At 43.5% G+C, this 13,170-nt stretch overlaps 1 non-coding gene across 1 annotated transcript; it reads right to left on the bottom strand.

Annotated features, from left to right (window-relative positions):
- Positions 1-4,392: 4,392 nt before the first annotated feature.
- Positions 4,393-4,465, bottom strand: Trnae-uuc (transfer RNA glutamic acid (anticodon UUC)). The gene has a single exon. It is a non-coding gene; the product is annotated as a tRNA-Glu (tRNA).
- Positions 4,466-13,170: the final 8,705 nt, after the last annotated feature.

Genomic DNA, 13,170 nt, shown 5'->3' with positions numbered 1-13,170 from the left:
GGCAGCGCCCTGAAGAAGACCCCAACAAGGACCTATAGATCGTCCTTTAACCCCCACTCCACAATGGCGGAAAGGCAGTGGGGGTATTATCGTGACCCCCCCCCCCTCAATCCTCCTCCCACCACCACCACCGCCGTCACCCTACACACACACACACACACACACACACACACAAAAACCACCAAAAAAAACCGCAGATGTATTGTCTGCCCTTTGGAAGCAAAGGCTTTTAGCAGGCGGTCACAAAAAGCAAGGTTTTATGGACAGGGAGGGGGTTAGGATGGTGGAAAAGGGGGGGGGGGAGGAAAGAGGGAAGGGCGAAGAGATGCTCCTCCCGCTGTTTGCTTTCCGCAGGGGCGCGCGCAGCACATCTGCGGAGTCTGGCCCTTACCCCCCACCCCCTCTTTTTTTTCTTTAGTTTATACTGGCGTGGAAGAGGGTAGCCCACTGATTGAGTGGCCAATTAATTTCTCCCCCCCCCCCTCCTTCTCCCCTTTTTTTTTTGTTACTTCTTCAGGCTCAGTGCTTCCGAGCTGAATAGAGCTGGGATGAGGGCCCTTTCGTTTGATTTTTTTTAAATTTTATTCGTTTCATCTTACTGTCGCTGTAAGAGTTTTTATTGGTGTTTCACACTTCTCTCTTCCTCGCCGTTCAACAAAACTTTAAATTCTTTCTTTGAAACTGACCGCCCGCCAGTTCTGTCCCTTTATTTGATGGTTTCCCCCCCTCATCGTTTCACCCAGATTTCCAAACGACACCTTTGGATTCTTTTCAAGAGCTGATCGTCTGCGGATTCGCCGGGATTACTTTATCATTTATATTCTGATCGGGTTTTTTTTGTTGTTGTTGTTTTTCTTTTTTTTTTCTTCTTTTTTTAAACCTCTTTATTCAGATAAACGTTTAAATTGCTTTGAAGAATAGGTCATTTAGTTATCAAGCCACAGACGCTTCGTGGTATATTAGAGAGTCCCCCACCTCTCTCCCATACCCCTCCTCCCAATCGATTTGTCCTTTTTGTTTTGTTTAGGACGTTCAGTTTATTATGTGAACAACATTAAGGCCAGAACTGTCTGTTATTATGTTGCAATGATTCTCTTCTACGATTCTGTGATTGTAATAAATGATTTATCTGAACAGTACATATCTTTTGCTGTCTCCGACCTTGTCCTTGGTGCTTGGATCTGCAGGACTTGCAACGGCTCCAGAAACTGTTAACGAAAAAGAAGTTTCTTTTGCTCGTTTCAGTTTTACTTCACTTGATCCTCACTTTAATAATCATGCCGAATGCTGCAAGCATTTTGCTGATACAGTTTCCAAGTCGACGCTAGCCTGTCTTTTTATTGAACAGAGTGCGATGGCGAGGGGTCGTCGATGGCCTATGCTCCACCAAAATGAATGAATGAATGAATGTTGCTGTTGTTGTCCCGTCCCATTTTAAGCGTCGGTGTTTATTTCAACCTCCACGCCTGTGGTACGCTCGAGTCAGTTTTCGGTGTCGATAAAGTCACGGGACTGTGGTTGGAGTGACGGTCTCCACTACGTGGACAAAACACACTTAGTCTGGTTCTGTGATAAAGACAGCATGAAGAACGGGGGCGTAGAAACAAACAAAAGGAAAAGATCAGACACCATTATGAAATTAGTCGTGTTCGATCATTCAGTTTTTAGTCATATTCGATCATTCAGTTTTTAGTCATATTCGATCATTCAGTTTTTAGTCATGTTCGATCATTCAGTTTCTAAGGAATACATAAGATAGTGGAGTGCTTTGTGGGCCTTATTTTTTCACATGTTTTACACTGCACAGACATTTCATATGTTAATTTTCTGTTCACCAAACCCACACTAATTCAGTGGAAGAAGACAAAAGGCTGGACTACTGCACTTGACAACATTTAATATATTCACAGATTATAAGTTGGACTACTGCACTTGACAACATTTAATACATTCATAGATTATAAGTGTACTAGTGCATCTGGTTTGCTTCAAATCAATGCCCAAACATGCCAGGAACACTTCCTGACAGTCGACAGAAGAATAATGAAACAACTGTTCCCAGTGTTGAGTGTGGACTGTAGATCGTACACAGCCGAGTGGTACGTACGTGAGACTTACATCCTTAAACAGTGAGGTTTACATCCGGCTTGCATACCAGTGAGAGGGTGGAGACTTCTCCGATCTCTCTGGTTAACATTTGTGCCAAGTTGCAAGTAGCAAAACTCGCTCTTGTTTGCGTGTATACATACACAGAAGAACAACATGCATGCGTTAGAGAACTGTCGATGTTGGATTGGCGACAAAGACACCGCCCCCTGAAAACGAAGCACAAACGCGGATTAAACTGAACTAAACCAGCCAACCAATCAATCGAATCAATCAACCAGCCAAAACTTAAAACAAGAAGCCAGTGTGCATGAAAATTACAGTCCACGAAGATGAAGAAGACGGGGAGGAGGATTTAAACGTTTGAAGACTTTCCCAGATTTGATAGGCGTGCTTGAGGAAGTGGGTTGCTATTTAACTATAATACTCATTCGTCGTGTTTTATGTTATTTCTTTTTTTGTTAATGGTAATTTTAGCATGGTTGTTACTGTCCTTTTTCACTTCTGTAGTTTGTAGATTTTAGAATAATACCATCTACTTTTGTTACGTTTTCAATATCTGGAGTGTGTTGATATGATGGCTGTCCATTTCTCTACTTTTCAGAGAGGGAGAGAGAGAGGGGGGGAGAGTGAGAGAGAGGGAGGGAGGGAGAGAGAGAGAGAGAGAGAGAGAGAGAGAGAGAGAGAGAGAGAGAGAGAGAGAGAGAGTAGGAAGCGACGCAAAGAGTGGTTACTGATTACGTTCAGTGGAATAATCCATTTCGCCTATGAAACAAACGAGTATGTTGACAGGAAATCAGGGAAATGGGGTGACGCGCTCTCCCCAGCGAGAACTGCCCGAATTTTCTTGATGATTGATGAAGAAAGATGTGGCAATAAATTGCAATATTCATTTCCACCTATGGGGGAGAGAAAAAAAAAAAGAGAGAGCGTAATTATGAACATGCATCACACATGCTGGGGAGCTCTACGACGATAATGAAACCTTACCACTACACAGGATATCTTCAATGCAATACAACCGAACACCTAACTATTTCAACCAACTCTAACCGTCACCATGGCCTTGGTCTGTGCGTAGAGCAGGCACCCCCCCCAAATCCCCCTCCCCCCTTCCCACACACACTCTCATTCTTTATATTCAATATTTTTTCGGGCAGATGATGGGTAAGTATATCTGAGTCAGACCGCATGTTTTGACGTCTTCTTGGAACTGAAGCAAACTGAACTGAGGCAGCGGGTTTCCACCTGATGACTCTTGACCATCTGAGATGATGACACCCTCCCTACGTCCTCGCACCTCTACCCCAGGAATTTAACTTGCATCAAAGAAATCTTGAGACGATCAAATCTGAGACATTATCCACTCACCGTCACAATATAACACGAACCAATAACATGCAATGAACTGAATTAGAGAGTGATAGTCGTCCACTATTTTAAGCACTGTGTGTGTGTGTGTGTGTGTGTGTGTGTGTGTGTGTGTGTGTGTGTGTGTGTGCATGTGTGTGTGTGTGAATGTGTGTATGTGTGTGTGTGTGTATGTGTGTGTGTGTGTGTGTGCATGTGTGTGTGTGCGTGTGTGTGCGTGCGCGTGTTTGTGTGTGTGCGTGTGTGTGTGTGTGTGTGTGTGTGTGTGTGTGTGTGTGTGTGTGTGTGTGTGTGTGTGTGTTTGTTTGTTTGCTATTTTGTTTGTTTGATTTTTGTTTTCTTTTCTTTTATTCTATTAAAAAAAAAATCAAGGTACAGACCCACTCCAGAAAACACCAGGGTCTTTTTCTGTGTAATCGGTGTGCTTGGTTTCAGCTTCAGAAGAGGAAGGAACCAAGAATAGACGGAGATAAGATGGGAGTAAGCACACACACACACACACACACACACACACACACACACACACACACGTATGGTGTGTGTGCAGAGGACAAACACATGGCGACATGTTGAGCCGCTTCGCTCCTCTTCCTCTTTATCTCCCTCCCCCCCCCCTCCCTTAACCACCCCGCTCCTAATCCCCCTCCCCCTCTTCCAAGAACTTCATCCACACCTTGCGCTCTTCACTACTCCCCTAAACACACACACACACACACACACACACACACACAGAGCAACAACCATGAAACCTAGATAGAAAAAAAAGAAGTTTCAGTTTCAGTTTCAGTAGCTCAAGGAGGCGTCACTGCGTTCGGACAAATCCATCCATATACGCTACACCACATCTGCCAAGCAGATGCCTGACCAGCGGCGTAGCCCAACGCGCTTAGTCAGGCCTTGAGAAAAGTACTGCGGCGCCCAATAGGGGACATGAACCCCTGACCCTCAGATTGAAAGTCTGATGCTCTACCGACTGAGCTAACCGGGCTGCTCTAGAAAAAAAAAAAGAGGAAAGAAAGAAAAGAAGAGCCTTAACCATTTATTCTGTAGCATAAATACATAATAATGACAAACGTTTGTGTGTCCTTGTGTAGTGTTCTTTTTTTTTTTTATGCATGACTTTATTCTTGCATGTCAGAAGAAAAATAGTTTAAAAAAAAATCTACTGCAGCGATTTCCATTGAGAAATTATTTTCGGTAGACTGTCTCAAGAAAGGGGAAACACAGGGAAGGGGGGGGGGGAGAAAAAAAAAGGGGTTAGAGATAGGAGGATGGGAGGGGATTGACATGGACAAAAAATAAAATAAAATAAAATGAAATAAAATGAAAGGATAAATTCATATCAAATCCAATCCAATAAAATAGAATAAAATAAAATGAAAGAAGTAAAATAAAAATAGAACAGAATAAAATAAAATAATAAAATACAAGAAAGGCAAGGCCTTCAAGACTCACTTGTGATACACGTTTAAAAAAATCCAAGTTTTTATGTATTGAGTATAATGCATTTACTGTTATATTTATATTTTTTGTATTCTCTAAACTTGGCACTTTGATCTGAAATTCGACCCAACAAAGGATCTGTCATTATTATAATTTTTTGTTCAAACAGGAACTTCTTTTGCTAAGCATGGAAGTTTTATTTATTGCAAACGTTTTGGTGAAGATAGCAGAACAAGGGAAATTACTCTGCTGGGGAACTTAGTTTGCTTTAAACTGATCTTTCTCATCTTAAACATTACATTTTGAAATTATACTCAATACATAAAAAGCTTGGATTTAAAAAAAAAAAGTGCATCACAAGTGAGTCTTGAAGGCCTTGCCTCTCTTGTTTCAAAATGTAATGTTTAAGATGAGAAAGATCAGTTTAAAGCAAATTAACTCCACTAGAATTACAGAGTAATTTCCCTTTTTTACTATCTGAACCAAAACGTTTGCAAAATAAATAAAAATTCCATGCTTAGCAAAAGAAGTTCCTGTTTGAACAAAAAATGATAATAATGACTGCTCTAGCTGTTGGGTCAGAATATCGGATCAAAGTGCCAAGTTTAGAGAATACAAAAATTATAAATATAACAGTAAATGCAGTTTGCATATAATTAGGCTTCATTCTTTATTTTGTTGTGCCCATCCCAGAAGCGCAATATTGTTTTAAACAAGATGACTGGAAAGAACTGAATTTTTCCTATTTTTATGCCAAATTTGGTGTCAACTGACAAAGTAGTTGCAGAGAAAATGTCAATGTTAAAGTTTACCACGGACACACAGACACACAGACACACACACACACAGACAACCGAACACCGGGTTAAAACATAGACTCACTTTGTTTACACAAGTGAGTCAAAAATGAAATGAAATGAAAGAAGATAAAATAGAATAGAATAAAATAGAATAAAATAAAATAAAATAAAATGAAAGAACATCAAATCAAATCAAATAAAATCAAATAAGATGAAATAAAAAAAAATGAAAGAAGATAAAATAGAATAGAATAAAATAAAATAAATAAATAAACGAAATAAAATGAAAGAAGATAAAATAGAATAAAATAAAATAAAATGAAATGAAATAAAATGAAAGAACATGAAAGAAAATAAAATTAGATTAAAAAGAATTATAAAAAAAAACACACCCAAAAAACAAAACAAAAAAACAACCGAAAAAAACCAAAAAAACCCAGCGATCAAGATGAAAGATCGCAAGACCAACTGTCTGCCTGTCTTCTGCACCTGCTGCCGCACCCGCGCCCACGCGTTTGTCGTGTCAACACTTGACTCGTCTATCTCCTTGACGAAAACCTGTGACATCAAACAAAAGTGGAAAGCCGAGATCGACGAGCCGTCGATCAACCGCTTTAATAGCCAAGGGGCAGGAGGGGGGTAGAGGGTCAGGGGTGGGTGGGTGGGGGGGCGGGAAGTCTCTTGAGTAACTGCTTGAGTGTGTTTCCACTTCCTTTTTTTTTTTCTTTCGCCTGTAACCGGAGGTGTGTGGGTGTGGTGGGGCGCCTTAAATGTGAAGAATAATCGTTTGTTTAATCAGTGCATGTGCTGGATTATTACTGTTTTTATATACACGCTGTTGGAAACACTGAATCGGTTTTCTTTGTGATACAACAGACACACACGCACAAAGGCGGAGAGACAGGGAAACACACACATATAATATACATGTCTGCCTGTCTGTCTGTCTGTTTGTCCGTCTATCTGTCTATTTATCTGTCTATCTATCCATCTATCTATGTAATACAAGCATACGTAGAGAGAGAGAGCGAGGGGAAAGAGAGAGAGAGAGAGAGAGAGAGAGAGAGAGAGATGTTCTATTACACCCAAACTTTTGCAGATGAAGTTTAGACAATATAAATAAGCTATCGTTTGAAAATAATATTATGCATTCTGTGCTTACAGCTGTTGCTTTGCATTCGTGTGTGTGTGTGTGTGTGTGTGTGTGTGTGTGTGTGTGTGTGTGTGTGTGAGTGTGTGTGTGTGTGTGCTTGTGTGTGTTGGTTTGTGTGTATATATATATGTGTGTGTGTGTGTGTGTGTGTGTGTGTGTGTGCATGTGTATGCGTGTGTGTGTGTCTGCGAGTGTGTGTGTGTGTGTGTGTGTGTGTTTCACTCTGGGGTGATATACAGAGGAGGCAGGGGGAGGAAGAGAGAGAAAGAGAAAGAGAAAGACAGAGACAGACAGAAAACAGACAGACAGACAGAGAGAAACAGAGATAGAGAGAGACAGAGAGACAGAGAAATGCTACAATGAAAGAAAGCCAGGCAGCTGCTGCCTGTTGCTGCTGTTTTCACTAAGCTCGAAAGCCACAATGCCAATATTAATTTTACGTCTTTGTTTCTGGAAGGCCCCTCAGCCACCCTTGTCCCCCCCCCCCACCCACACACACTGCCCCCACACCCCCTGCACCACCTTACTCCCCATCTCTCTCTCTCTCTCTCTCCTCTCCTGTCGTCTTTTGCTGCTTACACGTGGCCCGTCCCCGTCACGCGACAAGGTTATTAATTTTTTATTTTATTTTATTCGTTTCTTGTTTCTGTTTTTTTAATTTTTTTTTTAATTTTTAGTTCTCTCATGTGTGTGTGTGTGTGTGTGTGTGTGTGTGTGTGTGTGTGTGTGTGTGTGTGTGTGCATGTGTGTGTGTGTGTGTGTGTGTGTGTGTGTGTGTGTGTGTTGTGCGTGTGTGTTTTCTTTGCCCATATTGTTTTTTCGTTTCCTTTTTTTTTCTTTCTTTTTTTTTGGAAGAAAAAGGAATCGTTAATTCATTATCATCTTTGCTGCAATTATTATTATTATTATTATTATTATTATAATACTCATTCTTCTTCTTCTTATTATTATTATCATCATCATCATTGTTCTTATTTTTTTTGTTATTGTTGTTGTTAGGTTGGTGATGATGATGATGATGATGATGATAACAGATGGAATAGCTGTTTCATTCCCAGCTTCTCTCTCTCTATCTCTATCGCCCTTTCTCTCGGTCTCCTTCTCCATCTCCCCACATACAGCTCTCACTCCACACCTCTCACCCTTTCTTTCTCCTTCTTTGTCTCTCACACTTCCACTGTTTCTCCGTCCACAACCAGTGCGTCTCTTTCCCATCTCTCTCTGTCTATCCATGTCTCTCTCTCTCTCTCTCTCTCTCTGTCTATCCATGTCTCTGTCTCCATCTCTCTCTCTGTCTATCCATGTCTCTGTCTCTCTCTCTGTCTATCCATGTCTCCATCTCTCTCTGTGTCTATCCATGTCTCTGTCTCTCTCTCTCTGTCTATCCATGTCTCCATCTCTCTCTCTCTCTATCTATACGCCTCATTCTCTCTAGGTCTACATCTGTCTCTCCATTGTCTGTCTGTCTGTCTTCCTATCTCCCTTTCTCTCGGTGTTTATAATCACCTTCGCTCCTCCATCTGAAATCCCCCCCCCAACCTCTCTCTCTTTACGCCCCCCCCCCCACCAACCCCCACCCGGGACTCCCCGCCCCTCTCTCTATCTTATACACTGGTCGATTGCCCGTCCAGTCGACGCGTTGTATAATCGGGTGTTTGAAGCGATACCAATAAAAGCATTGCAAGAGATGTAGCAAGGTACGTCTTCTGTTCATTGAAACACTGGGAAGGATACATTACTACCAACTGATACTTTTCTATGGTTTTCTTCTTGTCGAAAGTTTGGCCCTATACCACGACGACCAGAAAATTGATAATGTCGGTGATACATTCAGCAGAGTTCAGCGCACGCCCACGACCAAACCAGGCTCCGGTACCACTGGCAACGACAGTGATATATATATATATATATATATATATAGATAGATAGATAGATAGATAGATAGATAGATATAGATATATATATATATATATATATTTTTTTTTTTTTCTCAAGCCACTTGTTAACGTGCACAGATCTGCGTTTACAAGCTGGAAGTCAAAACTTTAGAATTTGTCTCTCTCTTCGTCTCTCCATCTCTCCCACTCTCTCATTCTGTACTCTCCCAATGCCCTCTCTTTCTATGTACCCCCCCCCCCCCCCCCCCCCCCCCTCCCTTCCCTCCCTTTCTTCGGTCTGTCTCTCAACAGGACAACTGATTGTTCAACACCGGTTCATGGAGAAAAATCGGTCAGTCGGAAAAACTTTTTCAAAATCTGTTAAACTATCTAAAGGTAAGGGACAGTTTAACGGTGATTGGTGGTTGGGTGGATAATGGGCCGTACGAAAATGTCAAGCGCGCGCGCGCGCGCGCGTGTGTGTGTGTGTGTGTGTGTGTGTGTGTGCGTGTGTGTGTGTGTATGCGTGCATGCGATCAAGGGTGTGTTTATCAGTTTCAGTTTCTCAAGGGGGCATGTTAGCGTTCGGGACAAATCTATATACGCTACACCACATCTGCTGAACAGATGCCTGACCAGCAGCATTACCTAACACGCTGTGTGAAGCCTTGAGTGCACACACACACACACACACACACACACACACACACTATGTTTGCCTACAGAGTTTTGCCAGAGGGCCACATCTTTGTTGTCATGCTGTCATGGTTTCTTTTCTCAGTGCGCCAAGTGCGTGCTGCACGCGTGACCTCGGGTTGTCGTATCAATCGAATGACTTGACGCTCAATCTAATTTTCCAGTCAAACTTGGGAGAAAGAGTGAGAGCGGGAATCGAACCCACACCCTCACGTACTCCGTATTGGCAGAGGAGCGTCTTAACCATTATACCACCTGTCTCCTTAGTGTGGTAGGGTATGAAATGTATCAACAAACAAGGAGGCCAGGAGATGAAATGATTAACAAAGAGTAAAGAGTGGTAACTCTCTCCATTGACAAGGTACACAACTTCAAGTGGATGAATGCATGTTTGAGACAGAGAGACAGCAAGGGAGTGGGAGGGAAAGAGAGAGCATACGTGCGGACGCAAGCGCGCGCGCACATGAGAGTTTAGGCTACATGTGCATGGGACTGTATTTGGAGTGAAGAACGTACGTATTATTTGTATTTGTATTTCTTTTTATCACAACAGATTTCTCTGTGTAAAATTCGGGCTGCTCTCCCCAGGCTGAGCGCGTCGCCATACTACAGCACCACCAATTTTTTTGGTATTTTTTCATGTGTGCAGTTTTATTTGTTTTTCCTATTGAAGTGGATTTTTCTACAGAATTTTGCCAGGAACAACCCTTTTGTTGCCGTGGGTTCTTTTACGTGCGCTAAGTGCATGCTGCAAACGGGACCTCGGTTTATCGTCTCATCCGAATGACTAGCGTCCAGACCACCACTCAAGGTCTAGTGGAGGGGGAGAAAATTTCGGGGGCTGTGCCGTGATTCTAACCAGCGCGCTCAGATTCTCTCGCTTCCTAGGCGGACGCGTTACCTCTAGGCCATCATTCCACTTACTATTCTCAACATCAGCAATTGATATGTTTGTGATCAATGCAGTGTATAGAAGCTTGATGTCTGACATTGGTTTTTGAAAACAAATTTTAAGCAAACAAAAGAAAACAAAAAAACTTAAAGCAAACCAACAGAAACGAAAGGATGAAACAGCAACAACAATAGCAAAGGACCAACAGAGAGAACAGTTCAAAGTGAAACAGAGAAGAAATTTACACTGAACGACACAAGTCACAACAAAGCAAAGTGATCAGAGAGTCTGCACTTAAAGGACCCATCATTCATCATCCAGTGCCCATGTCCTCTCTTCCTTTTGGTACACGTGTCCTGTCTTCTCCGTACTGATGTTTTGGGGGTTTTGCTGGATTTGGATTTGGTGCCCATGTCCTTTCTTCCTTTTGGTACACGTGTCCTGTCTTCTCCATACTGATGTTTTGGGGTTTTGCTGGATTTGGATTTGGTGCCCATGTCCTCTCTTCCTTTTGGTACACGTGTCCTGTCTTCTCCGTACTGATGTTTTGGGGGTTTTGCTGGATTTGGATTTGGTGCCCATGTCCTTTCTTCTTTTTGGTACACGTGTCCGATCTTCTCCACACTGATGTTTTGGGGTTTTGCTGGATTTGGATTTGGTGCCCATGTCCTCTCTTCCTTTTGGTACACGTGTCCTGTCTTCTCCATACTGATGTTTTGGGGTTTTGCTGGATTTGGATTTGGTGCCCATGTCCTCTCTTCCTTTTGGTACACGTGTCCTGTCTTCTCCATACTGCTGTTTTGGGGTTTTGCTGGATTTGGATTTGGTGCCCATGTCCTCTCTTCCTTTTGGTACACGTGTCCTGTCTTCTCCACACTGATGTTTTGGGGTTTTGCTGGATTTGGATTAGGTGCCCATGTCCTCTCTTCCTTTTGGTACACGTGTCCTGTCTTCTCCATACTGATGTTTTGGGATTTTGCTGGATTTGGATTTGGTGCCCATGTCCTCTCTTCCTTTTGGTACACGTGTCCTGTCTTCCCCACACTGATGTTTTGGGGTTTTGCTGGATTTGGTGCCCATGTCCTCTCTTCCTTTTGGTACGTGTCCTGTCTTCTCCACACTGATGTTTTGGGGTTTTGCTGGATTTGGATTTGGTGCCCATGTCCTCTCTTCCTTTTGGTACACGTGTCCTGTCTTCTCCAGACTGATGTTTTGGGGTTTTGCTGGATTTGGATTTGGTGCCCATGTCCTCTCTTCCTTTTGGTACACGTGTCCTGTCTTCTCCATACTGCTGTTTTGGGGGTTTGCTGGATTTGGATTTGGTGCTCATGTCCTCTCTTCCTTTTGGTACACGTGTCCTGTCTTCTCCATACTAATGTTTTGGGGGTTTGCTGGATTTGGATTTGGGAATCTGCCCAGAAATTATCCCTGCCGGGCATTGCACTTCCTGCTGTGCCTGTGTAGACCGATGCTGGAGTGCCAATCTCTGCTGCATGTAGGACAGGTATATGTATATGCTGCTTGGTTTGCAGATTTTGTCTTGCGTGTGGCTCTTTTTTTTCCCCCTCACTTATTGTATCCACGTTGTTCTTCTGATACTTTGTGTAAGCAATGTACAAATTCATTAAAAACCAAACCGACTGTACGGGTCGATGGCACTCAAACAGGCCACAGCCGCTGGTCAGTCAGTCCTGTACGCACGCACACGCACGTGACGTGACGGTCAGTTTCCAGTCATCCGTTTTCTTCACGTCAATACCCCCCTCCTCTCCTTCCTTCTCCCCCCACGACATCTGTCTACCCCCATCCGCCCTCTCTACCCCGCCCCCTACTTCCTCTCCCATCTCCGCATACCACCGCCCTCACCCCCCCCCGCCCGATCATCGCACCCACACGACCGAAAATTAAAAACAAATGGGAAGGAGCGCAGTTGAAGGGGAGGGGGGCGAGGGGGGGGGGGAGAGGTGGGGGCGTCGTTGATAGGTACTCGTATGTTAAAAAAAATCTCTACCTTTCTCTGTCTCTCTTTTTCTTTCTCACCTACCCTCTCCCTCTCTCTCTCTCTCACACACACACATATCTTCGCATACACGTACGGATTGAATTTGTTTTTAAAGAAAAAGAAAACAACAAAAAGCAGCACATTCACACACACAACAACAACAACAACAACAACAACACACACACACACACACACACACACCTATACACCCACACAGTGCAACTCGCACAAGAAAGAACAAAGTAAGGTCAGGGTGGTGCACACTCAGGAGCCGTGAGGGGGCGGGGGCGGGGGCGGGGGCGGGGCCGGATGGGAGTGGTAAGGGAAAGTGTCAAGAGACAGATGTGCATGATAGATGCTGTAAATGGCAGGGCAGCGAGTGTAAGTGGAGGATGGGATTCGGGGCAGGAAATGGGGGGGGGGGGGGGGGGGTCAAGGGTGGAGGGGGCGGCAGTAGCAAAACAGTTCACTATATCGGTGATGAAGCAGAGGCTGAAGTATAGAGGGAGGGGGGGGGGACAAAGAGAGAGAGAAAAAAAGAGAGAGACTGACAGAGACTGAAACAGATAAGAGAGAGAGACAGACAGACAGACAGACACACACACACACACACACAGATAGAGAGACAGACAGATAGAGAGAACGACAGAGAGACAGACAGACAGAGACAGACAGACAAGCAGAGACAGACAGACAGAGAGACAGCAAGAGAGACAGACAGACAGAGAGACAAAGACAGACAGAGACAGAGAGGGAGAGAGACAGACAGAGAGAGAGGGAGACAGACAGACAGAGAGAGAGAGGGGAGAGACAGACAGAGAAAAACAGAG

This window comes from Babylonia areolata, chromosome 4 (genome assembly GCF_041734735.1).
Source record: "Babylonia areolata isolate BAREFJ2019XMU chromosome 4, ASM4173473v1, whole genome shotgun sequence".
NCBI lineage: Eukaryota > Metazoa > Mollusca > Gastropoda > Neogastropoda > Buccinidae > Babylonia > Babylonia areolata.
The sequence above is the reverse complement of the archived record's forward strand: the minus strand, read 5'-3'. Positions and strand labels throughout refer to the sequence as shown.